The sequence below is a fragment of the Mobula birostris genome, chromosome 8 (genome assembly GCF_030028105.1).
Source record: "Mobula birostris isolate sMobBir1 chromosome 8, sMobBir1.hap1, whole genome shotgun sequence".
Classification (NCBI taxonomy): Eukaryota; Metazoa; Chordata; class Chondrichthyes; order Myliobatiformes; family Myliobatidae; genus Mobula; species Mobula birostris.
The window spans coordinates 10,656,031-10,682,400 of record NC_092377.1 but is presented as its reverse complement, the minus strand read 5'-3'; the positions used below and the strand labels follow the sequence as shown (position 1 = coordinate 10,682,400).

At 45.3% G+C, this 26,370-nt stretch overlaps 1 protein-coding gene across 4 annotated transcripts in view; it reads right to left on the bottom strand.

The window, feature by feature from the left end:
• hivep2a (HIVEP zinc finger 2a) overlaps positions 1-26,370 on the bottom strand; it is a 258,561-nt gene that overhangs the window by 126,320 nt on the left and 105,871 nt on the right. The gene's annotated exons all lie outside the window — the stretch shown is intronic.

Below are 26,370 nucleotides of genomic sequence, written 5' to 3'. Positions count from 1 at the left end.
TCCCTACTTCCTCAGGAGGCTAAATAAATTTTGCATGTTTCTGATGACTTTCATGAATTTTTACGGACGCATTATAGAAAGCATCCCAATCTGATGTATCATGGCTTGGTATGGCAACTGCTCGGTCTTGAGGAGACCCACACGGTCACGGGGAGAAGGTGCAAACCCTACACAGAAGCACGTGGGTTCTGGATCGAACCCGGTTCTCTGGCACTATGATGCAGTGGCTCTACCCGCTGCACCATTGTACCACCCGCTGGTCAGTCCTTGTAAAGGTGGCGAGGTTTCTTCTCTTAAAGAGGTAGTTAAATGGATAGATATTTACAACAATAAATTACCTAAATAGTCACTGTTATTCAGATTGTTTAGCTAAATGAATTTAAGTTCCCCAAATGCAGTTTGAGCTTCAGGCCACAAATATGCTTGTAGATTACTGATCTATAATTAACACTCAGCAATTATCATCAAAGCTCAATCAGCAGAATGCATATAAATACATTCAGTGGCCACTTTATTAGGTACGGACACGCACCTGCTCATTAATGCAAATATCTAATCAGCCAATCACGTGGCAGCAACTCAGTGCATAAAAGCATGCAGGCATGGTCAAGAGGTTCAGTTGTTGTTCAAACCAAACCTCAGAATGGGAAAGAAATGTGACCTAAGTGACTTTGGGCAAGGTAGCGCCAGTGACCAGCGTGACTAAAGGCAAAGTCTGCAGACAGTTTACAAAACTATTCTTCTCCTCCTTCTTCTTTTAAATATGCTTCTATTACTAACCTGCATGCAATAGGAGCCTGTAATTTACATTTTTTCCATTTGCATGATTTGTTCTTTTTGTGTGTTGGGTGTTTGTTGTTTCTCTTTGAACAGGTTCCATGGTGTTTCTTTGTTTCGTGACTGCCTGTGGGAAGAAGAATCTCAGGGATGTGTACTACATCCATACTTTGATAATAAATGTATTTTGAATTTTTGAAATTTTGAATGAGTGCTGGTGTCAGATGGGGTGGTTTGAGTACATCTCAGAAACTGCTGATCTCCTGGAATTTTCACACACAACAGCATCTAGCGTTTACAGAAAGTGGTGCGAGAAACCAAAAAAAAACATCTAGTGAGTGGTGGCTCTGAAAGCGAAAATGCCTTGTTAATGAGAAAGGTCAGAGAAGAATGGTCAGACAGGTCCAAGCCGACATGAAAGCAACAGTAACTCAAATAAATACGCGTGACAACAGTGGTGTGCAGAAGAGCATCTCTGAACGCACATCAAATCTTGAAGTGGATGGGCTACAGCAACAGAAGACCATGAACGTACACTCAACGGCCACTTTTTTTTTTAGGTAGAGAAGGTACTAATAAAGTGGCCACTGAATGTATATCCGCAGGTTTCTCCATCCGAAGCTTGTGTGTGCTTGGAAGTGTTTTCGAGTAGGAGAGGGGGTGAGAGGGAGGAAAGGGGCTGTTTTGTTACTTATTGTGTTTTCTGTTATTCTGCTGAACATTGACAGTACATTACAGTACATTGGCGCCGGGACGTGAGGCGACTCTTGCGGGCTGCCACCAGCACATCCTTAGATCGTGTTGGTTGTTAACGCATGCGACGCATGTGACTGTCTGTTTTGATGTGCACGTGACAAACAAATCAGAATCTGACCCTGAATCATAAAAGAAGTTTAGTTTTCCAGTATCAGCTCTTTTTCTCCTCCCTTGTGACAGGTAAATCAAGGGCTGGTTTGGTGATACCAAACATGGACTTGAAAAGACCATAAAAAGCAATGAATCAGGAGAGTGTCAGAACCACAGAGATGGGAAAGGATGAGTAAGAGAGAGTGTGGTTAGTTTTGATTTCAGCTCACTAAGCATCCGGGAGGCAGGGCTACTGTGCTGGCCTGACTCAGCAGGTAGTACTGATGCCTCTGACTCAGAACTTTGTGAGCTCAAATGCCACTCTACGAAGGAGATTATGTGAACCAGGCTGACATCCATTGTGGTTCTGAGGGCGTACTGCAGCGTCACCATTCAGGGAAGTGTTGAGTTCAAACACGGGTGGAAGTAAATATTAGCAGGCATACTCATAAAATGAGACTTCACCTGGTATCCTGGCGAAGCTATCCTGAGTGTATACTGTCTGATTGGGGGGGCAGGTGGTATCATCAAGGACCCCCACCATCCAGGCTATGCTCTCTTCTCACAGCTGCTATCAGGAAGGAGATACAGGAACCAGGCTCGGGGCAGTTATTGCCCTTCAATTATCTGGTTCCTGAACTAGCATAGATAACTTATAACCATATATAACCATATAACAATTACAGCGTGGAAATAAGCCATCTCGGTCCTTCTAGTCCGTGCCGAACTCTTACTCTCACCTAGTCCCACCGACCTGCACTCAGTCCATAACCTTCCATTCCTTTTCTGTCTACATATCTATCCAATTTAACTTTAAACGACAACATTGAACCTGCCTCAACCACTTCTGCTGGAAGCTCGTTCCACACAGCTACCACTCTGAGTAAAGAAGTTCCCCCTCACGTTACCCCTAAACTTTTGCCCTTCACTCACCTCAACAACAAACTGAATTCACAACCTGTAGACTCACTTTCAAGGACCCCACAATTCATGTTCTCAGTACTACTTATTTATCTATTATGTTTTTGTGTATTTGAAACTCATATTTTTGGTATTTTTTTAAAATGTTTTGTGTATTTGCAGTTTGTCTTCTTTTGCACATTGGTTATTTGTCAGTCTTTGTGTGTAGTTTTTCATTGGTTTTATTGTATTTCTCTGTTCTACTGTGAATGCCTGCAAGAAAATTAATCTCAAGGTAATATATACACAGCGGCCACTTTATTAGCTACAGGGGGTACCTAATAAAGTGTCCATTGAATGTATTTTCATGGTCTTCTCCTGTTGTAGCCTATCCACTTCAAGATTTGATGTGTTATGCATTCGGAGGTGCTCTCCTGCACACCACTGTTGTTGCCTTCCTGTCAGCTTGAACCAGTCTGGCCATTCTCTCTGACCTCTCTCATTAACAAGGTGTTTTCACCCACAAAACTGCCACTCACTGGCTATTTTCTTGTTTTTGCATCATTCTCTGTGAACACGAGAGAGTGTTTTGTGTGAAAATCCCAGGGGTTCAGCTGTTTCTGAGATACTCAAACCACCCCATCTGGCACCAACAATCATTCCACTGACAAAGTCACTTAGATCACATTTCTTCTCCATTCTGATGTTTGGTCTGAACAACAAATGAACCTCTTGACCACATCTACATGCTTACATGCTTTGAGTTGCTGCCACATGACTGGCTGATTAGATGTTTTGCATTAACGAGCTGATGTACAAATGAACCTATTAAAGTGGCCGCTGAGTGTACAGTGGAGGGTGGAGGGGTGGGGGGGTGGAATTTCAGAGCAGCAGATTATCCGACCAGTTTACACTTCCTAGGGATGTGGGATAGAACCGGAGCACCTAAGGGAATGCTACAAGGGTGAGCGTGCAAACTCCACCTAGACTGTCTGCCCATTTCAGAATCAGGTTTAAAATCACCGGTATATGTTGTGAATTTGTTGACTTTGTGGCAGCAATACAATGCAATACATGAGAATGGAGAAAAAATGTTGTGAATTTATATATATATATATATATACACTTATTAAATAAGTAGTGCAAAAATAGAAATAAAAAACTAGTGAGGTAGTGTTCATGGATTCAGAAATCTGATGGCAGAGAGGAAGAAGCTATTATTGAATCGTTGAGTGTGTGCCTTCAGGCTCCTGTATCTCCTCCCTGATGGTAGCAATGAGAACAAGGCATGACTTGCATGATGAGGGTCCTTTAATGATAGATGCCTCCTTTTTGAGGTATCGCTCCTTGAAGATGTTCTGGATAGTACAAACTAGCATCCTTGATGGAACTGGCAGAGTTTACAACTCTCTGCAGCTTACTTCGATCTTGTGCAGCAGCCCCCACCCCCCGCCCCCACCAGAAGGTGATGCAGCCAGTTAGAATGCTCTCCATGGTACAGCTGTAGAAATTTGCAAGCGCTTTTGGTGACAAACTAAATCTCCTCAAACTCCTAATGAAATTTAGCCACAACGCAGAAGTCAGAATCGAACCTGGGTCTCTGGAACTGTGAGTCAGCGACTCTACCCTCTGCCCTGCTGCCCATTCATAATGTGTTTGATTCCAAAATGCCATTAAGCTTTGAAATATCTTAGAAATGTGTGTGGCTTCATCGGAATGTAACATGAGAGGTTACCAGCACACCCCACAAAGATGGTTCTAGTCTCACAGGTCTAGAACAAGGAGATATAGTCCCACGATTTTGGGGAGTAAATTTTGAATGGAGATGAGGAGATGCTGCTTTTTTTTTCCTGAGACAGTCGTGAATCTATGGAATTCTCTGCCCAGGGAAACAAGAGGGGCCACCTCACTGAATATAATGAAGACGCAGTTAAATAGATTTTTGCAGAGCGGAGGAATTCAGGGTTATAGAGGAAAAGGCAGGTCGGTGAAGCTGAGTCCATTGCCATTTTAGTTTATTCTCTCCTGTAAGTTAAGTATAATTTATGTTAACTTAATGTTTTGTAATCTATGTTTGCTAGGTGTCGGGATGGAGATACGTCTCTACCAAAGGAGGTGTAAGGCACTCCTTCCATCTGCTAGCCTGCAGCTCACCCTTGGACAAGGTGTAGCATCTACTTAGCCCCCTGATCAGAATCAAATGAAGCCATGGGAGCAGGTGGTAGATGGTCACATCAGCAGCTGCTGCTCATCGCAAGTCCTGGTTATGCGACCACTGACGCCAGGCAGACAATCTCTGAAGAGCATTGATAATGGCTGGGGTCACCCGTCTTGTAAAGACACTGCCCAGAAGAAGGCAATGGCAAACAACTTCTGAGAAAAGTTTGCCAAGAGCAATCATGGTCATGAGACTACAATTGCCTACATCATACGACAGGGCGCATAATGATGATGATGTTTGTGGTGTTTGCAAAGTACTGCATTGCTGTAGTGAAAAGCTGAATTATCCCTGGGTGTGCGTGACTGTGACAAACAACATGAACTTGAACCTAGTTGACGGAGGGGGCAATTTCCTTGAGATCTTGAGGATTCAACAGAGGAGATCCAAAATAACTCCTTCAATGTGGGGCGTCACAGTAGCGTGACATTACTACAGTGCCCGCGATCCAGGCTCAATCCCGCCACTGTTTGTAAGAAATTTTGTTTGATGTTCTCCCCACGAATGCATGGGTTACCACCGGGTGCTCCGGTTTCCTCCCGCATTCCGAAAGATGAGCATTTAGTAGGTTAATTGGTCGTGTGGGTGCAATTGGGCATCACAGGCTCGCTCGGTCAGAAGGCCCTGTTACAGTGCTATATCTCTAAATCAGCGGTTCCCAACCTGACGTCCAGGACCCCTTGGTTCATGGTAGGAGTCCTTGGCATAAGATCATTGGGAACCCCTGCTCTAAGTAAATAAAATAATCTGCTTAAAAGATCTTGCTTGGGAAATAATCAAGGCATGTCAATACTCAGTTTGCTAAGGAGCCAACTACTTATTTAAGAGATATTGATAACTCAGTCAGTCTGTCCAAGTGGAACAAGAAGTGGTAGTAATCCTGTTGAAAAATAAGCAGCTCCTACCAGATGCCTGAAGGCCAAGCAATCTGGTCAGGGTTACACTTGCTGCTAACAAACCAGTCCCACATGTTGCTAATACTTTCCAGAACTGACGTCTGAAGTGGCACAAACTATGGAAAGAACAATTCTTTACATTAACATCCCAGCAAGTTTTTAAGGTCATTGTGTGACATTTGGTTGGGTGGTCACTGCCAAACCACAAATCAGAGTGGGAGAAAGGGAGAGAGAGAGAGAGAGAGAGAGAGGGAGAGAGAGAAAGAGAGAGAAAGGGAGAAGAGAGAGGAGAGAGGAGAGGGGGGAGGGGAGAGAGAGAGGGGGGGAGAGGGGGGGAGAGAGGGGGGGAGAGAGGGGGGGAGAGAGGGGGGGAGAGAGGGGGGGAGAGGGGGGGAGAGGGGGGGAGAGGGGGGGAGAGGGGGGGAGAGGGGGGGAGAGGGGGGGAGAGGGGGGGAGAGGGGGGGGAGAGGGGGGGGAGAGGGGGGGGAGGGGGGGAGAGGGGGGGGAGGGGGGGAGAGGAGGAGAGGAGGAGAGGGGGGAGAGGGGGGGAGAGAGGGGGGAGAGAGACAGAGAGAGAAGGGGGAGGAAGGGAGGGAGAGAGAGGGAGGTGAGGGGAGAGGGGGAGAATATTAAAGCCAGGGCCACCGGACTTAAAAACACGTCCACGCACTAATCCACCCCTCCACACCCCCAACCACCACCACTTTATCATTTCCTATCAGAGTCACATTGTATAGAGACACTCCTGTGCCTCGTGTCACTATATGCACTGACAATCAATATATATAAGCAATCTTATGTACTTTATTTTTTATTATTGTGTTCTTTATCTTATTGTGGTTTTTCTGGGCTGCATCAGGTTCAGAGTAACGAATATTCTGTCTCATTTACACTTGTGTACTGGAAATGACATTCTGCAAGTGTAACTTAAATCTTCAGAGAGAGAAAGAGGAAGAGAGAGAGAAGCAAGGGGGAGACGGGGGATGGAGAGAGGAGGGTGGCGAGAGAGAAGTGGGGGCGGACAGAGAACAGGGCAGAGAGAGAGAAGGGGGTGGCGAGAGAGAACGGGGCAGAGAGAGAGAATGGGGGCAGAGAGAGAGAAGGGGGCGGAGAGAGAGAAGGGGGCGGAGAGAGAGAAGGGGGCGGAGAGAGAGAAGGGGAGGAGCCAATGTTGATTCAAATTTCCAAGAGACCAGGTCATGGGACACACTGGAGGATCCCAAAGAGCAGGGGGTCCCAAACTGGGGTCCATGGCATAAAGGAGGTTGGGAACCCCTGCCATTGAGGTTCTTTGACCTGTGTGGGGTTTGTTGATAGGCAGGGCCTGTGACTGAGGACAGAGCCCCTTGTGGGGATTACTGACTCCCAGACCACTGAGCTGGGAACTCAGAGTTACAGAGACACACAGCACCATACCAAACCCTTCGGCCCAACTGATCCCTACCAACCAACACATCCAGCTGACCCAGTCGCATTCCTGTGCATTTGGTCCTCATTTCTGCTCATCTTTCCTGTCCACCTACCTGATGTTATCATACCACCCTTGCACCCACTCTACAGCACATTCCACATATCCGCCATTGCCTGTGGGATAAGCCTGCCCCTCAAATCCCCTTTAAACCTTCTCTTTCCCATCTTAAACCTGTGCTCTCTATTAGACTCGGGTGAAAAGACTGGGACCACCCACTCTATCTGTAGAATTTGTATTGGTTTATTATTGTCACAGGTACTGAGAAAGAGTGAAAAGCTTGTCTTCACCCCCCGCCCCCATTCCCCACTTCTTCTCACCTACCGATTACTTCCCTGAGACCCCTTCCCCTTCCCTTTCTCCTGTTGTTCACTCCTCTCCTGTGCTTTCTTCTCCAGCCTGTGACCTTTCCCACCCACCTGGCTTCACCTGTCACCTTCCAGCTGCCCTCCCCCCACCCCTTTATTTCTCAGTTCTGAAGAAGGGCCTAAAAACATCGACCGTTTATTTTCTTCCACAGATGCTGCCTGACGTGGTGACTTCCTCCACCATTTTGTGTGTGTTATCTTGTCTTGGATACTGTTCATACAGATCAGATCATTACACAGTGCACTGAGGCAATACAAAGGGGGCAAAAAACAGAGAATTAAGAGATACATTTACAAAAATACATGCAGTGCATGCTGACAATAAGGTGCAAAGCCATAACAAGATAGATTGAGTCCATCTTATCATATGAGGGGACTATTCAAAAGTCATAACAGCATCACCATTACGCGCTATGTCATATAACGTGGGCAATCATAGTCTTCCAGTTTAAGACAGTGCTACCGAAGATGTGCCATGGGTTACTGGTAAATCATAAGGCAAGAGAATTGTCTAAAAGTATTACTTATAACATCCTTCATGAAGCAAACCATGGTGAACTATGGCTGCAGGCAGTGAGGAGGCAGGCAGCGGTGAGGCTGGTTCGGGGGATGAGCAGTGCTGGGGCATTGCGAGACACAATGTTTGAGCCGCTGGGTTCACAGACAGAGTTCGTATCACTACTGGAGAAGGAGTGAGTGATTCGAAGATGAGTCAATGCAGAAGAGTTTCGATGCCCGTCCAGGTTGCAAGGTTGGATCGTGCCAAGCGCCGAGCCAATTTGGTGACAGCAGGAATGGCTTTGGGCAGGGCATCCAAGGCATATCGGGCACTGGGATCCAATTCCTAGAGCACAGCACTACTCGGTGCTTGGGCAATTTAAATGCCAGCACAGATTGACTGGAAGCCCGAGTGTCAGGTACGGTGATGATGGTCGGGCTGATTTTGCTTGCTGTCCCACGAATGTTCATTCCTTTTTCTGTGGCACCGACGCTGTGAACTGAGCCAGCCGCTGTGTGTTCCTTTCCCGCTAGTGTGAAAACCGAGACCAAGGCTTTGCTTGGGCCTACTCTGGCTGAACTGAGAGTGGATCTGGGACTCTGTTTGGTTCGGGATGCTGTTGGCTTGTTTCAAATGTTTGCACGATGTGCTTTCCCCCCCCCCCCCCCCCTTTCTCTGTGCAGTGGTTTTTGGTCTTTTTTTTAAGTGGATTATTTGAGTATTGAAGCACCTTCAATTACTCCAAAAGACTGAGGTTTGGTAAAATACTGAAAGGCTTTTATTCGCTGTACAATACGACCTCCACAGTGAGTGTCTGCCCCCGGACTGAGGGGGAGGGGCAAGGCGAACACCTTTATACAGGACTCTGTGGGAGGAGCCACAGGGGCAGTCCGCAGAGGGGTGTGTCCAGACAGGTAACCCAGTTACAACATATATACATGGTTTACCACAAGTATCTTGCTCTGTGGCTGCCTATACAGCAGACAAATTCCAAGGTGTATAATTTATACATTATTTGATAATAAATGTGCTTTGAATCTTTACCATCATCATTCTTGGCAAATTTTTCTACAGAAGTGGCTTGCCTTTGCCTTCTGGGTGGTGTCTTTACAAGACAGGTGACCCCAGTCATTATCAATACTCTTCAGAGATTGTTAGCCTGGTGTCACTGGTCACATGGAACTTGTGATATGCACCAGCCGCTCATACGACCATCCACCACCTGCTCCCATGTCTTCAAATGACCCTGATCAAGGGGGTTAAGCAGGTGCTACTCCTTGCCCAAGGATGACCTGCAGACCAGCAGTGGACAGAGTGCCTTACACCTCCTTTGGTAGGAACACATGTCCAACAGTCATATAACAGTAGGATTTAAGCTTTCCTTGAACAGGTGGTACATGCGTTTAGGGTGAGAGAGGTGAGGAGAGAGAATGTCTAGGGTGGATGGGGTCTTTGATTATGATGGCAGATTTACTGAGGAGCAAACAATGTAGATAGAGTTCATGGAGGGCAGGCTGGTTTATGTGATGTGCTGACCTGTGTCCAGAACCATCTGCAGCTTTTGCCATACCAAGCCATAATGCATCCAAATACTTTTGATGGGGCATTCAAGGACGTTTTTTGGAACTTAGAGGGAACACGCTAAATTCCTTCAGCCTACTAAGAAAGAGGCTTTGGTGAGCTTTCTTGGCCGTGCGTCAGCATGGTTGGACCAGGACAAACTACAGGAGATGTTTACTCCAAGGCCTTCGACCTTGGCATCGTTGACATGAACTGGGTTGTGTGGATTTGCACCCCCATCCCCCACCTGCCCCCTCATGAAGTCTTGTGCACATTTTGATTACGCCTGCCATGGCTGAGAATGGAGAACTCCTACATCCAAGTCAAAGGTCTGCCATCCCAAATCCTCGACCACAAGTATCCAGGCTGAACCTCCAGAGATATTCTCAAAAGCACCACTTTCCAGGGGACTCAGCAAACCAAGAAACTCTCATAATTTCCATTCCTTGCGGGGGGGGGGGGGGGGGAGAGCAGAATTCTCAGTGCAAACCTCAGTCAAGATCGTACACATGGACTACTTTGCCCAGACCCCAAGTACCAGTCGTGGGATCTTGCTGTGTACATGTTGTCTGCTGTGGCTCCTGCTGTTACAGCAGTGCGCGCAGAGAATTACCTCACCAACCTCTGCACGCCGACACTGTGAAAGCCCCATCATGAGTTCTGCATCCATTATTATCAAATATAAAACCATGAATGCAATGCTGAAGCTTTATCAGGCATTGGTCAGACCACACTTGGAGTATTGTGAGCAGTTATGGGCCCTGTATCTATGAATGGATGTGCTAGCATTGGCGATGGTCCACAGGAGGTTCACCATAGAAATCCCTGGAATGAAAGGATTAACATACAAGGAGCTCTGGGTCTGTACTTGCTGGAGTTTAGAAGAATGGAGGGGGGGGGATCTCACTGAAATCTACTGAACACTGAAAGGCCTAGATAGAGTAGAGGTGGAGAGAATTTTGCATACCTCTATCAAATCTCCCCTCATTCTCCTATACTCCAGGGAATAATGTCTTAATCTAGTCAATTTTTCCCCATAGTGGGGGGAGTCTATGATCAGAGGGCACAGCTTCAGAATAAACTGATGTCCCTTTAGAATAGAGACAAGAAGGAATTTGTTTAGCCAGAGGGTGGTGATCTGTGGAATTCATTGTTATGGCTGGGTGTAGTGACCAAGTTATTGGGTATATTTAAAGCGGAGGATTATAGGCTCCTGATTAGTAAAGATGTCAAAGATTATGAGAGGGCAGGTGAGTGGGGTTGAAAGGGATAATAAATTAGCCGTGATGGAATGGTGGAGCAGACGATGTGGAGAATGGCCTATTTCTGTTTCTGGCTGTGTATGGCATCCATGGCTGAGTAACTTGCGGCTTTTGGAGTGCGAGTAGCCTGGGGTTCACAGGATGAGTAATCTGGAGTGTGAATGTGATAGGCATTAAAAATGTTGCAACATGCCATGGCAGCAGCTGGACCTCCTGACTGACAATCGCTGAATGTTCCAGTAACTCCGTTAGTCTGGGACCACTGTCGATCTCTCTCTTTCTCTGCAGGTCTGAGATATCACGAGCAGTCGCTTGTTTGGAGGCCAAGCTGATGCTACAAGGGTGACCTGCAGGATAGCAGGGGGAAGGAGCACCTTACAGCTCCTTTGATAGAGACACATCTCCACTCTACCACCCTACCTACAGAGTACAGAAAAAAAAATTACAAAAATTTTGCTGGGACTTGAGAACCTGCACAATGGGGAAAAATTGACTAGATTAAGACATTATTCCCTGGAGCATAGGAGAATGAGGGGAGATTTGATAGAGGTGTACAAAATTATGAGTGATACAGATAGGGTGAATGCATGCACATATTTACCCCTTGTATTTTGGTGAGACTAGAACTAGAGATGTAGTGTGAAAAGTAAAATATTTTTGGAGAACCTGAGCAGGAACCTCTTTACTCAGATGACGGTAGCTACCATTGAAAGTGGTAGGATGTGGGTAAAACTATAACACTTAGTGGAAGTTTGGGAAGGTCCATGGATAAGAGAGGGATGGAGGTCTGTGGTCTAGGTGTGGAATCAGAATTACTATCACCAACATACCTTGTGAAATTTATTGTTTTGTGGCATGAATACAGTTCAACAGATAAACATAATTACTACAAATTAGAATAAGAAATATTTTTTTAAAAATGAATAATTAATGCGAGAAGAGAGCAAAACTGTGAGGTCGTGTTCATAGGTCGTTGAAAAATCTGATGGCTTGCGTACTGCCTTCATATCACGTAGACACTAGAGTGCAATATCCATGGCTAACCCCAACCAATGGAAGGCCTAAAAGATGGACAAGGCAGACCGGGTCAGCACAAACTAGACGGACTGAATGGACTGTTTCTGTGCTGCAGTGACTTTGGATCTTTACATTAATCCAGTCGTTTTCCTGAGAGAAACCTCTGAATTCCAGGTTTATTTAATTAACAGAATTTAATTCCACAGCTGGTGTGGTGGGATTTGAACTCTTGTCATTGAGTCAGTCGGCTAGACTTGGATTACTTGTCCAATAAATTAACCGCATGTTTGTAGGGGTCTGGTCACACCACAAGTACAGTACTGTACAAAACTCTTAGATTATCTATATATACAGTGCCCAAGATTATTGCACAGTTCTGCATTTGTCAACAGTACTGTAGTACTGTATTTGCTTAGCCCTGACATCCCATCCCCCCCCCCGACAAAATCAGGGTCACATGAAGCCATGGGAGCAGATGGTGGATGGTTGTATGAGCAGCTGGTGCATATCACAAGTCCTGGTTATGCGACCAGTGACGCCTGGGAGACAATCTCCGAAGAATATTCATAATGGCTGGGGTTACCAGTTTTGTAAAGACACTACCCAGAAGGCGGCAATGGCAAACCACTTCTGCTGAAAAATTTGCCAAGGACAATCATGGTTATGGAAAGACCATGATCACCCATGTCATATGACATGGCACATAACGAATGAATGAACCCTGTAGGTTAGTAATCAGAACTGCACATAAATGAGTTACCCATCATTCTCCTGCATTCCAAGAAATAAAGATGGCCAAACTTTCCTTAGAACTCAGGCCCACTAGTCCAGGCAGCATTCTTGTAAATCTCTTCTGCACCGTCTCTCATTTGGCCAGGATGCAACCAAACAGATACTTTCAACAGTACAGTACATCTGTAGAGGTTTGCTGGAGTGTCCGTTGATGTGCCGTACCTCCTTAACCTCCTCAGAAAGTAAGGTTGTTTGCAGGCTTTGCTGAAGATCACTGTCTTATGATTTTGAGTTAGCATTATTTATTTATTTTATTTAGCAATACAGCACGGTAACAGCCGCCCCGGCCCAATAAGCCTGTGCTTCCCCATTACACCCATCTCCTCTCACTCTCCTATGCTCCAGGGAATAAAGTCCCAACCTGTTTAATCCTTTCCTATAAGTCAGGTCGCAGCAAACACATGACACAAGAGAAACAGCAGATATAGCAACACGGAAGATGCTGGAAGAACTCAACAGCTCAGACAGCATCTGTGGCGGGAAATGGACAGTCAACGTTTCGGGTCGTTTCCAGACTGAATGGCAGAGGGGAGACAGCCTGTGTAACGAGTTGGAGGGGAAGAGATGGAGCAAGAATTGGCAGGTGATAGGTGGATCCAGGTGGAGAGGGGTGGAATTGATAAACAGATGAGGGAGGGAGAAGAGTTGGAATAGCACCAAAAGCTGGGTAGAGATATTTCTATACATGTGCTCCACCCTGCATCTTTCGGTCAAGATCAAGGACTTTTTTCCGATTCTCCGTTTCCTTCCACAGATGCTGCCTGACCTGCTGAATTCCCTCAGCGCTTTTGTGGTGTCTTGCAATTTAGGAGCCCCAGCAGTTCAACACTGCCCTTTCGGGAGGGAGGAAAGAGCTGTCCTTGGTGGTCTCTACACCACAAACAATGGCAGCCGACTCTCAGCCACACCCCTCCCCCGCCTTTCCATGTGGCATGGGGCAAAAAGAAATGGCAAATAGTGCCACATCTAGTGACGAACCTTAAACACAGAGCTCACAATCCACACTCCTAGATCTGTAGGCTGCTCAAACTGAACAGACAGCAATATTCAATGTGAATATGTAAATGAGATCTCACCAATGCCAAAGAAGAAACATTAAAACAGCAAGGCTCGAAAACTCAAACTAAAATTTGGGCTCTCATTTTACGCGGGGCATTCCAAATGGGTGGTTGAAGCACGCTCTATTCAGACTCTCACTAAAAGAAAATCTCACCTTTCTGTATTTTCCTGGTATTGTTCCTCAAAATATCAGTTTTCTGTGAGAAACTGGTAAAAATCCATCTTGCTTTCAAACAGCAAACACGAATCCACCTCACAATCCCAATCTGTCAACTCGCACATGCGCAGTGAGTTCAGTAGTGCCTCCTACCCAAATGACATGGATTTCGAACACAAAACACTTACCTCAAACTTCTATAAATAACTCGGGTACGTACAGCTAAATGCAAAGTTCTGAGGAATGTCGCTGACCTGGCATCTTGTCTCTGCTCCCCTCTCCGCAGAGGCTGCCCAACTTGTCAATTCTAGGCTTATTATTTTAAATTAACAATTCAGTTTACTATTATCTTATCGGCCAGATACAGTGAAAATCTTGCCGTGCATAACATCCACACAGATCAAATCATTACATGGACCATTGAGGAAGAACAAGGTAAAACAATAACAGAATGCAGAATAAAGTGCAGCAGTATTTTTGACCATGGAGGAGGTACTAAAATCACAGACAGCATTGGAGAGGTCTCTAGACAAGCATTTGAATCGCCTACACATACACTCAGTGCCCAATTTATTAGGCACTTCCTCTACCTAATAAAGTGGCCACTGAGTGTTTGTTCATGGTCTTTTGCTGCTGTAGCCCATCCACCTCAAGGTTTGACATGTGCGTTTAGAGATGCTCTTCTGCACATCACTGTTGCCATGTGTGGTTACTTGATTTACAGTCGTAGCCTTCCTGTCAGCTTGAACCAGTCTAGCTATTCTCCTCTGCTCTCTCTAATTAACAAATCACTGGATGCTTTTTTTTTGGGCTTTTTTGCACCGTTCTCCAAAAACTCTAGAGACTTGTGTGAAAAATCTCAGGATATCAGCAGTTTCTAAGATACTCAAACCATCCCTTCTGACACCAAGAATCATTCCATGGTCGAAGTCACTTAGATCGCATTTCTTCCTCATTCTGATGTTTGGTCTGAACAACAACTGAACCTCTTGACCACATCTGCATGCTTTTCTGCACCAAGTTGCTGCCATGGGATTGGCTGATTAGATATTTGCATTAGCGAGGTGTACAGGTGTACCTCATAAAGTGGGCACAAGGTTACAGGCCAAGTGACATAGTGTCAGAGACAGAGTCATATGGTACAGGAATAGGGGGGTAAGGACATGTTTAGTGGTAGGATTCCATTGTAGATGGTGGAAGTTATCGAGCCACAGATCACATTGAAGGAACTTAATGAACCTTTGCATAATACAAAGCCTGAATCTGACCTACAATGGTCCAAGTCGATAGGATCCCACCCGCTCCCTCATTAAATATTGAGAATATTCTTCCTAAAAATGATTAACCCTCAATAAACTCTCCATGTGACAAGCTTGGTTAGCCAACATTAGAACCTGCCATAAGGCAATCAGTCTGCTGGTCAGGATTTGTACAGTATTGTGTAATGCATTCCAGTAAATTAAGTCCATTAACAGAGGCGTGACACTGACAAGGAAAAACATCAAAAATTAAAAGTACACATTTCTTTTTTACAAGAACAAACATGACTTTTTCTTTCTTTCTGTATTACGCAGTTTGTTATCTTTTGCACACCGGTTACCTGTCTTGCTGTGTGTGGTCTTTCATTGATTCTATTATTGTTCTTAGATTTACTGAGTATGCCTGCAAGAAAATGAATCTCGGGGTAGAGTATGGTGATATACATGTTTGTTATTCTGTTATTTAGTCCAGACCGATTCTTCATGACCTCATGGCCCATAGGGTCACAGGGTTTTCATGACAAGATACAGAAGTAGACTGCCAGACCTTTCTTCCACACAGATACTGCTGCTGTCCAGGTTGGGAGCCAGCGTGTCCAGGGCTGATGCCACTACACCAGCCAGCCCAAATTACTTTGACAATAAATTTATTTTGTACTATTAGAACATCTTTCCCTTGTACTGAGGTGATGATGTGTGTGAGATGGCATGCTCAACTGATTTTCAGTGACCACACCCCCTCCCTCCCCCGGGACATATGATCATAACAACCCCATTTACCAAAATAAAAACAATAGTGCACAGTGGTCAGGGAGTTGCTAGAATGAGGTAGTGGTTACGGTTGAGTTGGGAAGTAACTGTTCTTCAACCTGGTGGTGTGGAACTTCAGGCTTCTGTACCTCCTGCGCGATGGTCTACGACGTGGCCTGGATGATGGGGATCTTTGATAATGAATTTTTCCATTTCCTGTAGGGATGGGAGGGATGCGCCTGTGATGCATTGGGCAGAGTCCACGACTCTTTGCAGTTTCTTATATCGCTGCACATTCGAATTGCCGTACCAGACCACAATGTAACCGGTCACCAACTGGGTCCAGATTTTTGCGCTGGAGTAGGACTATAACCCAAATCTTCCTGCGGCAAGGGCTGGTACGACAGGGAGTGAGGAGTTACTTTTGAACATGAAGAGTCTATGAAGAACAGCAAAGCTTTCAATGCACCTTCACACATGCATGAGTGTGTCACCGATTAACTAGGCTCTGAAAACTCGCACTCATTCCTCAACCGCTTGTGAACAAGGAGAATAGCATGGCCCCTGACCACACTGCCCTGTAGTCTGAACAGAGAAATGCAATGTTTATACAGAACTGACTAGCAGAATTGGATATTGACCAATTTTTAGCCTTTTATATGTTTAAATTCCTTAATTGCAAGATCAATCACCATTCATACTACAGGTGTTAAAAATCAATAGAAACTACAAGCTAACAATCGATAATACTGTGAAGTTAGTAAAGTGATTGTTCTTGAGTTGGTATCTGTTTCTTGCATCTGTCTATTTCATTCTATTATATTCATAGTATATGAATCTCAGGGTTGTATATAAGATCCTAAAACCATTAGATATAGGAGCAGGATTAGGCCATTTGACCCGTCAAATCATGGCTGACTTATTTTCCCTCTCAACCCTATTCTCCTGCCTTCTCACTATAACCTTTGACACCCTGACTAATCAAGAAACTATCAACCTTCACTTTAAATATACTCAATAACTTTGCCTCCAAGGTCATCTCTGGCAATGCATTCCACGCATTCACCACCCTCTGGCTAAAGAAGTTCCTCCTTATCTCTGTTCTAAAGGGATCTCCTTCAGTTCTGAGGCTGTGACCTCTGGTCCTCAACTCCCCCACTATTGGAAACATATTCTCCACATTCATTCTATCTAGGCCTTTTAATGTTCGATAAGTTTCAATGCGATCCCTCTCATTCATCTAAACACCAGTGAGTATAGGCCCAGATCTAGGAAATACTCCACGTATGTTAACCTTTTCATTCCTGGAATCATTCTCGTGAACCTCCTCTAGACCCTCTTCAATGCCAGCACATCTTTCCTTAAATAAGTTTATAGGTTGCTACAATAGAGTATTAACTTACAGGCAAATAGCTTGGGCTACTGTCTGTGGAAGTCCATTAATATGCATCCACACGGGAGTTTTAGTTGTCTGAGAGTCTACATCACTGCTTGAATATGCGTGCATGCAATGTTGCACTGAGGGTGTGCTCCATGCATTAACAAGGCTGCCAATCACATCCACTGCAACTCGATCCCAAAAGCCGCAACCATACTTCAGATCTCCCAAGCAACAACAACAAAACAAGACAACCATAGCGAAAAAAGCCCATTTCCCACCTCCCTCCCACCCACAGCCTTGCACACACAGGCGCAAACAGGTCTCCAACCCCAGGACAGGCCACTTCAGGGTCTCCAGACCTTGGCCCCAGGCTCTTAAGCTCGCACACATCGGACCCCCAACTTCAGACTTTGGCCCAGGATGCCGATCACAGGTTAGACTACAATGTCATCCCATCTAACCCCAATTTCTTGCATTCAGCCCATAAAATGAAGGCATAAAAGATTTGTTTGATTGGGCATTTGATGGCTAATTTAATTAGTCTGCCAAAACTTTGTGGGCCAAAGAACTTGTTCCTGTATAGAATTACATTTTATATAATTTTTTTAAAATTAAAATGATAGTAAAACACAACACACAACAAGCTCAGCAAGTCAGGCAGCATCCGTGGAGGGAAATTGATCAACAATGTTTCAGATTGAGACCTTAACCTGAAGGGTAAAGGGTCTCAACCCCCAAAGGCTGACTCAAGTGCAGACTGTTCTGTTGGCTGTCCATTTCCCTCTACAAATGCTGTCTGACTTGCTAAGATTCCTCCAGCTATCTTGTATGCTGCTCCAGATTTCCATTATCTGCAGTTTATTGTGTCTCTCTGATAGTACCAACAAATAGCTGTGCTCAACTTTCTCTTGCTACTGCCATCAGGAAACATAGAAAAACATAGAAAATAGGTGCAGGAGTAGGCCATTCGGCCCTTCGAGCCTGCACCGCCATTCAGTATGATCATGGCTGATCATCCAACTTAGAACCCTGAGGTCCCTCCATACCCCCTGATCCCTTTAGCCACAAGGGCCATATCTAACTCCCTCTTAAATATAGCCAATGAACTGGCCTCAACTGTTTCCTGTGGCAGAGAATTTCACAGATTCACCACTCTCTGTGTGAAGAAGTTTTTCCTAATCTCGGTCCTAAAAGGCTTCCCCTTTTTCCTCAAACTGTGACCCCTCGTTCTGGACTTCCCCAACATCGGGAACAATCTTCCTGCATCTAGCCTGTCCAATCCCTTTAGGATTTTATACGTTTCAATAAGATCCCCCCACAATCTTCTAAATTCCAACGAGTATAAGCCTAGCCGATCCAGTCTTTCATCATATGAAAGTCCTGCCATCCCAGGAATCAATCTGGTGAACCTTCTTTGTACTCCCTCTATGGCAAGAATGTCTCTGCTCAGATTAGGGGACCAAAACTGCACACAATACTCCAGGTGTGGTCTCACCAAGGCCTTGTACAACTGCAGTAGTACCTCCCTGCTCCTGTACTCGAATCCTCTTGCTATGAATGCCAGCATACCATTCGCCTTTTTCACCGCCTGCTGTACCTGCATGTCCACTTTCAATGACTGGTGTATAATGACACCCAGGTCTCGTTGCATCTCCCCTTTTCCTAATCGGCCACCATTCAGATAATAATCTGTCTTCCTGTTTTTGCCACCAAAGTTGATAACCTCACATTTATCCACATTAAATTGCATCTGCCATGAATTTGCCCACTTACCTAACTTATCCAAGTCACCCTGCATCCTCTTAGCATCCTCCTCACAGCTAACACTGCCGCCCAGCTTTGTATCATCCGCAAACTTGGAGATGCTGCATTTAATTCCCTCATCTAAGTCATTAATATATATTGTAAACAACTGGGATCCCAGCACTGAGCCTTGCGGTACCCCACTAGTCACTGCCTGCCATTCTGAAAAGGTCCCTGAAAAGGAAGGAGGTACAGGAGTGTTAGTTCCCACACCACCAGGTTCAGGAACAATTATGACCCGACAACCATCAGGCTCCTGAACTGGCATGGATAACTTCACTCTCATCAACATTGAAATGATTCCACAACTCACAGACTCACTTTCAAGGAATCTACATCTCATGTTCTCAGCATCATTAATTAATTAATTATTTTTATTTGCAGTTTGTCATGTTTTGCACATCACTTGCTTGTCAGTTTTTGTGTGCCTGCAAGAAAATGAATCTCAGGTGACATACACAGCAACATATACGTACTTATGGGTTCCTTAAGGTTGTCATAGCCGGGGCGGGGAGGGGTGTGGTTTGTAATGAGGATAAGCTCTCACTACCAATTAAATGCTCTCATTGATATGTGTCTCAAATAGCCTCTGACAACCAAGTCCAACTCCTGATCTTCATGTGTGACTTTGCTACTAAGCCCGGCAGAAGTGCTTCTACTGAGAGAATAAGACACAAAGGTATATAATCACTGGAAGACTGAGAAGTGAAGTTATTGAAGTCCAAGTGGGCTTAACAGAGGAATTTGCTGAGGGAAGAATTGCAAACGAGAAAGCATTAGCTGACAACTAGCAAATATATTTTCATAACAGAGTTGAAGAGGAATCATTCCTTTGGGGAATCCTGGACTCTACACAATTGAATCAGTGATATGATCAACAATTTTTAGACGAGGAAAGATCAAAGATTATGAGGACTGGCCAGGTAAGGCCTGCATAAATGATGTTCCTCCTCCTGTTTCTTATGTTGTGTGGCTGTAGTCATGGGGGGGACTAGGCCTCAACCCACCTTGCCACCTACTTACAGCCATCCAGGAGAGGGGTGTTGGAGTTGGCGCGCTCCATCAGAGTGCCTAAGCCGGAGTTGGTGCTGCCCCCCAGTGTTCACTCAGCAGAAGACAAGCCATGCTGTGTTCAACTACAGACTGCTTCAACGTTCGTGGACTCTGGGCGCTGGACTCCATATATATTCTGTGTGGCTGTATTTCACTGCTATATTCGATGTGACAGATGTGCTTTGTGCTTTGAATGACTGCTGTTACTATGTTTTGCACCTTGGCCCCGGAATGAAACTGCTTTATTTGTCTGTATTCATGGGTATCCATGTATGGTTGAAGGACAATTAAACAAACTTATTGAGGCATTGTCTTTTGCAAATGACCTTGATCATGGGGAAGTTTATATATGTGATGGTGCCAACCCTCTGGAGCCTCTTATGATCCTGTACACTGATGCCTTCATACCAAACGGAAATTTGCAAGAATCGTAGGTGACTCCTCAAAGACCGAATGAAATATAGCCACTGGGATGTCTTCTTCATGATTGTATCAATACCTTGGGTCCATGGTGGATTGGAGATGTTGTCACCCAGGAACTTGAAGGTGCTCACCCTTTAAAGCAGCGGTTCCCAACCTTTTTTATGCCATGGACCCCTACCATTAATCGAGAGGTGCATGGACCCCTACCGTTAATCCAGAGGTCTATAGACCCCTACCATTAATCGAGAGGTCCATAGACCCCTACCGTTAATCGAGAGGTCCATAGACCCCTACCATTAATCATTTGGTAGGTCAAATTCCCAGGTTGGGAATCCCTGCTTTGGAGATCAACAGTAACTTGAATTCTCTCTCTGCTGACATGGTATTGGTTTCAATTCAACATTCAGCTCAGTGATTAACATGATCATCCCCCAAAGACTGGTGTGTAAACTGTCTTTGTTGGGAATCAAAACCTCTCTCTGTAGCTGGATATTGGACTTCTTGACAGAAAGACTCCAGTTGGCAGCAACATTTTGAAGCTGTATCACACTGAGTATTGGTGTTCCAGGGCTGCGTGCTCAGCTTGCTGCTGGTCGCACTGCTGACTCACGACAGCACTGCCAGATCCAGCTCAAACCATAGCACCGAGTTTGCTGATGACACAACAGTGGCTGGTCTTATGAACAATAATAATGAGTCGGCATACAGAGAAGTAGTAGGGAGGTTTGTCAAATAGAGTGAGAACAACTATCTGAGTCGCAACGTGGAGAAGACAAAAAGGATGACTTCAGGGAGTCACAGGTCAACCACTCTCCATTGCACCTCAATGGCTCTGCGGTGGAGAGAGTGAAGAGCACAAAGTTCCTTGGTGTGCACATACCAGATGACCTAAGCAACACCTCGTCACTGGTCAAGAACCCCTACAGCAGTGTCCACACTTTCTGAGGAGTTTGAGGCGTGCAGGGCTACCCACCACAATTCTAACTACTTTCTACAAGAGCACCGTCAAAAGTGTCCTGTCTGGCTGCATCATTGTATGGTATGGAAGCTACAAGGTATCAGACATACAGAGGACAGTAAAAACTGACGAGAGGATCACTGGATTCTCCCTCCCCCCCATTTGCGACATCTACCGGGTGCATTGTATACAAATGGCCTTTAGCATTATTGAGGATCCCTACCACCTATCCCAGAATCAGTTTGATCTACTACCATCAGGAAGGAGGTACAGGGGCATCAGGTCTAGGACTGCCAGACCGGGTAACAGCTTTTTCCCCTTAGGCTGAGAGACTAATGAATACCCTGGCACCACTGAGGTCTCGCCCCTAGGGCAGTGAGCTAGTTATGGTTTACCTGTGCTGTAAACTTCACATGCATTTTGAATGATATTTTATTTGTGGTAATACTTTATTTTCTGTGCTATGTGTGATATATGTATTGTGGGTGCACCACAGTGTGGAGGAACATTGTTTCGTTTGGTTGATATACAGTGTGTATAAAAAGTATTCATAGAAACATAGAAAACATACAGCACAATACAAGCCCTTCGGCCCACAAAGCTGTGCCAAACATGTCCCCACCTTAGAACTGCCTAGGCTTTACCCATAGCCCTCTATTTTTCTAAGTTCCATGTAGCCATCCAGGAGCCTCTTAAAAGACCCTATTGTTTCCGCCTCCACCACCACCACCGGCAGCCCATTCCACGCACTCACCACTCTCTGTGTAAAGAACTTAACCCTGACATCTCCTCTGTACCTACTTCCAAGCATCTTAAAACTGTGCCCTCTTGTGCTAGCCAATTCAGCCCTGGGGAAAAGCCTCTGACTATCCACACGATCAATACCTTTCATTATCTTGTACACCTCTATCAAGTCACCTCTCATCCTCCATCGCTCCAAGGAGAAAAGGCCGAGTTCACTCAACCTATTCTCATAAGGCATGGTCCCCAATCCAGGCAACATTCTTGTAAATCTCCTCTGCACCCTTTCTATGGTTTCCACGTCCTTCCTGTAGCGAGGCAACCAGAATTGAGCACAGTACTCCAAGTGGTGTCTGACCAGGGTCTTATATAGCTGCAACATTACTTCTTGGCTCCTAAACTCAATCCCACGATTGAAGAAGGCCAATGCACCGTATGCCTTCTTAACCACAGTCAACCTGCATAGCAGCTTTGAGTGTCCTATGGACTCAGACCCCAAGATCCCTCCGATCCTCCACACTGCCAAGAGTCTTACCATTAATACTATATTCTACCATCATATTTGACCTACCAAAATGAACCACCTCACACTTAACTGAGTTGAATTCCATCTGCCACTTCTCAGCCCAGTTTTGCATCCTATCAATGTCCCGTTGTAACCTCTGACAGCCCTCCACACTATCCACAACACCCCCAACCTTTGTGTCATCAGCAAATTTACTAACCCAACCCTCCATTTCCTCATCCAGGTCATTTATAAAAATCACAAAGAGTAGGGGTCCCAGAACAGATCCCTGAGGCACACCACTGGTCACTGGCCTCCATGCAGAATATGACCCATTTACAACCACTCTTTGCTTTCCGTGGGCAAGCCAGTTCTGGATCCACATAGCAATGTCCCTTTGGATCCCGTGCCTCCTTACTTTCTCAATAAGCCTTGCATGGGGTACCTTATCAAATGCCTTGCTAAAATCCATATACACTACATCTACTGCTCTACCTTCATCAGTGTGTTTAGTCACATCCTCAAAAAATTCAATCAGGCTCGTAAGGAATGAACTACCTTTGACAAAGCCATGCTGACTATTCCTAATCATATTATGCCTCTCCAAGTGTTCATAAATCCTGCCTCTCAGGATCTTTTCCATCAAATTACCAACCACTGAAGAAAGACTCACTAGCCTTTAATTTCCTGGAATATCTCTACTCCATTTCTTGATTAAGGGAACAACATCCACAACCCTCCAATCCTCTGGAACCTCTCCCGTCCTCATTGATGATGCAAAGATCATTGCCAGAGGCTCAGCAATTTCCTCCCTCGCCTCCCACAGTAGCCTGGGGTACTGTATTCACCCCCATAGAAGTTATCATATTTTAATGTTTTACAAAATTGAATCACAGTGGATTTAATTTGGATTTTTTGACACTGATCAACAGAAAAAGACTCTTTTCGCACCAAAGTGAAAACAGATCTCTACAAGGTTATCTAAATTAATTAGAAATATAAAATGACAAAATAATTAATTGCTTATTCACCCCCTTCAAGTCAGTATTTAGTAGATGTGCCTTTGGTAGCAAGAACAGCTCGAGTCTGTGTGGATAGGTCTCCGTCAACTTTGCACATCTGAACACTGCAATTCTTCCCCATTCTTCTTTACAAAACTGCTCGAGCTCTGTCAGATTGCATGGGGATTGTGAGTGAACAGCCCTTTTCAAGTCCAGCCACAAATTCTCAACTGGATTGAGGTCTGGACTCTGTGTCGGCCTCACCATGATATTAACTTTGTTGCTGGTAAAACCCATTCCTGTGCAGCTTTGACTTTCTGTTTGGGGTCATGGACTTACTGGAAAATAAATCTCCCAAATTGCTGTTCTCTTTCAGACTGCACCAGGTTTTCCCTCTGTTTTGCTGCACTCATTTTACCCTCTACCTTCACAGGACCCAGCTGCAGTGAAACATCCCCACAGCATGATGCAGCCACCAGCATGCTTCACGGTAGGGATGGTATGTTTATGATGTTGTGCAGTGTTTGGCTTACACCAAACACATTTAGTATTACGGCCAAAAAGGTCAATTTTGGTTTCATCAGACCGTAGAACCTCCTTCCAGCTGACTTCAGAGTCTCCCAACATGCCTTCTAGAAAACTCTAGCTGAGATTTCATGTGACTGGGTCTCTCTTTGCCACTCTCCCAAAAAGCTGCAAGTGGTAAAGCACCCAGGCAACAGTTGTTGTATGTGCAGACTCTCCCATCTCAGCCACTGAAGATAGTAACTCCTCCAGAGTTTTCGTAGGTCTCCTGGTGGCCTCCTCACTAGTCCCCTTCTTGCACGGTCACTCAGTTTTTGAGGACGGCCTGCTCTAGGCAGATTTACAGCTGTGCCATATTCTTTCCATTTCTTGATGATTGATTTAACTGTACTCCAGGGGATATTCAACTTGGAAGTTTTCTTGTATCCATCTCCTGACTTGTGCTTTTGAATAATCTTTTTGCAGGGTTGCTTGGAGTGTTCTTTTATCTTCGTGGTGTGTTTTTGCTCGGATTCTGACTCACCAGCAGTTGGACCTTCCAGATACTGGTGTATTTTTACTACAATCAATTGAAACACCATGACTGCATATGGTGATCTCCATTTATCTAATTGTGTGACTTCTAAATCCAATTGGCTGCACCAGTGATAACTTAGTGTGTCATAATGAAGGGGGTGAATACTTATGCAATCAACAGGAATTCTGCAGATGCTGGAAATTCAAGCAACACACATCAAAGTTGCTGGTGAATGCAGCAGGCCAGGCAGCATCTCTAGGAAGAGGTACAGTTGACGTTTTAGGCCAAGACCCTTCGTCAGGACTAACTGAAAGAAGAGCGAGTCAGAGATTTGAAAGTGGGAGGGGGAGGGGGAGATCCGAAATGATAGGAGAAGACAGGAGCGGGAGGGATGGAGCCAAGAGCTGGACAGGTGATAGGCAAAAGGGATATGAGAGGATCATGGGACAGGAGGCCCAGGGAGAAGGAAAGGGGGGGGGGGGGAGAGAGGGAAAAAACCCAGAGGATGGGCAAGGGGTATAGTGAGAGGGACAGAAGGAGAAAGAGAAAAAAAATGTGTGTATATAAACAAATAACGGATGGGGTACGAGGGAGAGGTGGGGCATTAGCAGAAGTGAGAGAAGTCAATGTTCGTGCCATCAGGTTGGTGGCTACCCAGACGGAATATAAGGTGTTCCAGGTGAGGCCACACTTCACCTGTGAGTCGGCTGGGGTGATATACTGCATCCGGTGCTCCCGATGTGGCCACCTATATATTGGCGAGACCCAACGCAGACTGGGAGATCGTTTCACTGAACACCTACGCTCTGTCCGCCAGAGAAAGCAGGATCTCCCAGTGACCACACATTTTAATTCCACGTCCCATTCCCATTCTGATATGTCTATCCACGGCCTCCTCTACTGTAAAGATGAAGCCACACTCAGGTTGGAGGAACAACACCTTATATTCCGTCTGGGTAGCCTCCAACCTGATGGCACGACCATTGACTTCTCTAACTTCTGCTAATGCCCCACCTCCCCCTCGTACCCCATCCGTTATTTATTTATATACACACATTTTTTTCTCTCTCTCCTTTTTCTCCTTCTGTCTCTCTCACTATACCCCTTGCCCATCCTCTGGGTTTTTGCCCTCTCTCCCCCTTTCCTTCTCCCTGGGCCTCCTGTCCCATGATCCTCTCATATCCCCTTTGCCTATCACCTGTCCAGCTCTTGGCTCCACCCCTCCCCCTCTGTCTTCTCCTATCATTTTGGATCTCCCCCTCCCCCTCCAACTTTCAAATCCCTTACTCACTCTTCCTTCAGTTAGTCCTGACGAAGGGTCTCGGCCCGAAACGTCGACTGTACCTCTTCCTAGAGATGCTGCCTGGCCTGCTGCGTTCGCCAGCAACTTTGATGTGTGTTACTTCTGCAATCAATTATTTTGTGTTTTATATTTGTATTTAATTTAGATCACTTTGTAGAGATTTGTCTTCATAGAGTCTTTTCTGTTGATCAGTGTCAAAAAAAAACAAATTAAATCCACTGCATTTCAACATTGTAAAACAATAAAACATGAAACCTTCTGGTGGGGTGGGGGTGGCGGGGTTCGGGTGTATACTTTTGATAGGCGCAGTACGGACAGTCAGATGACAATAA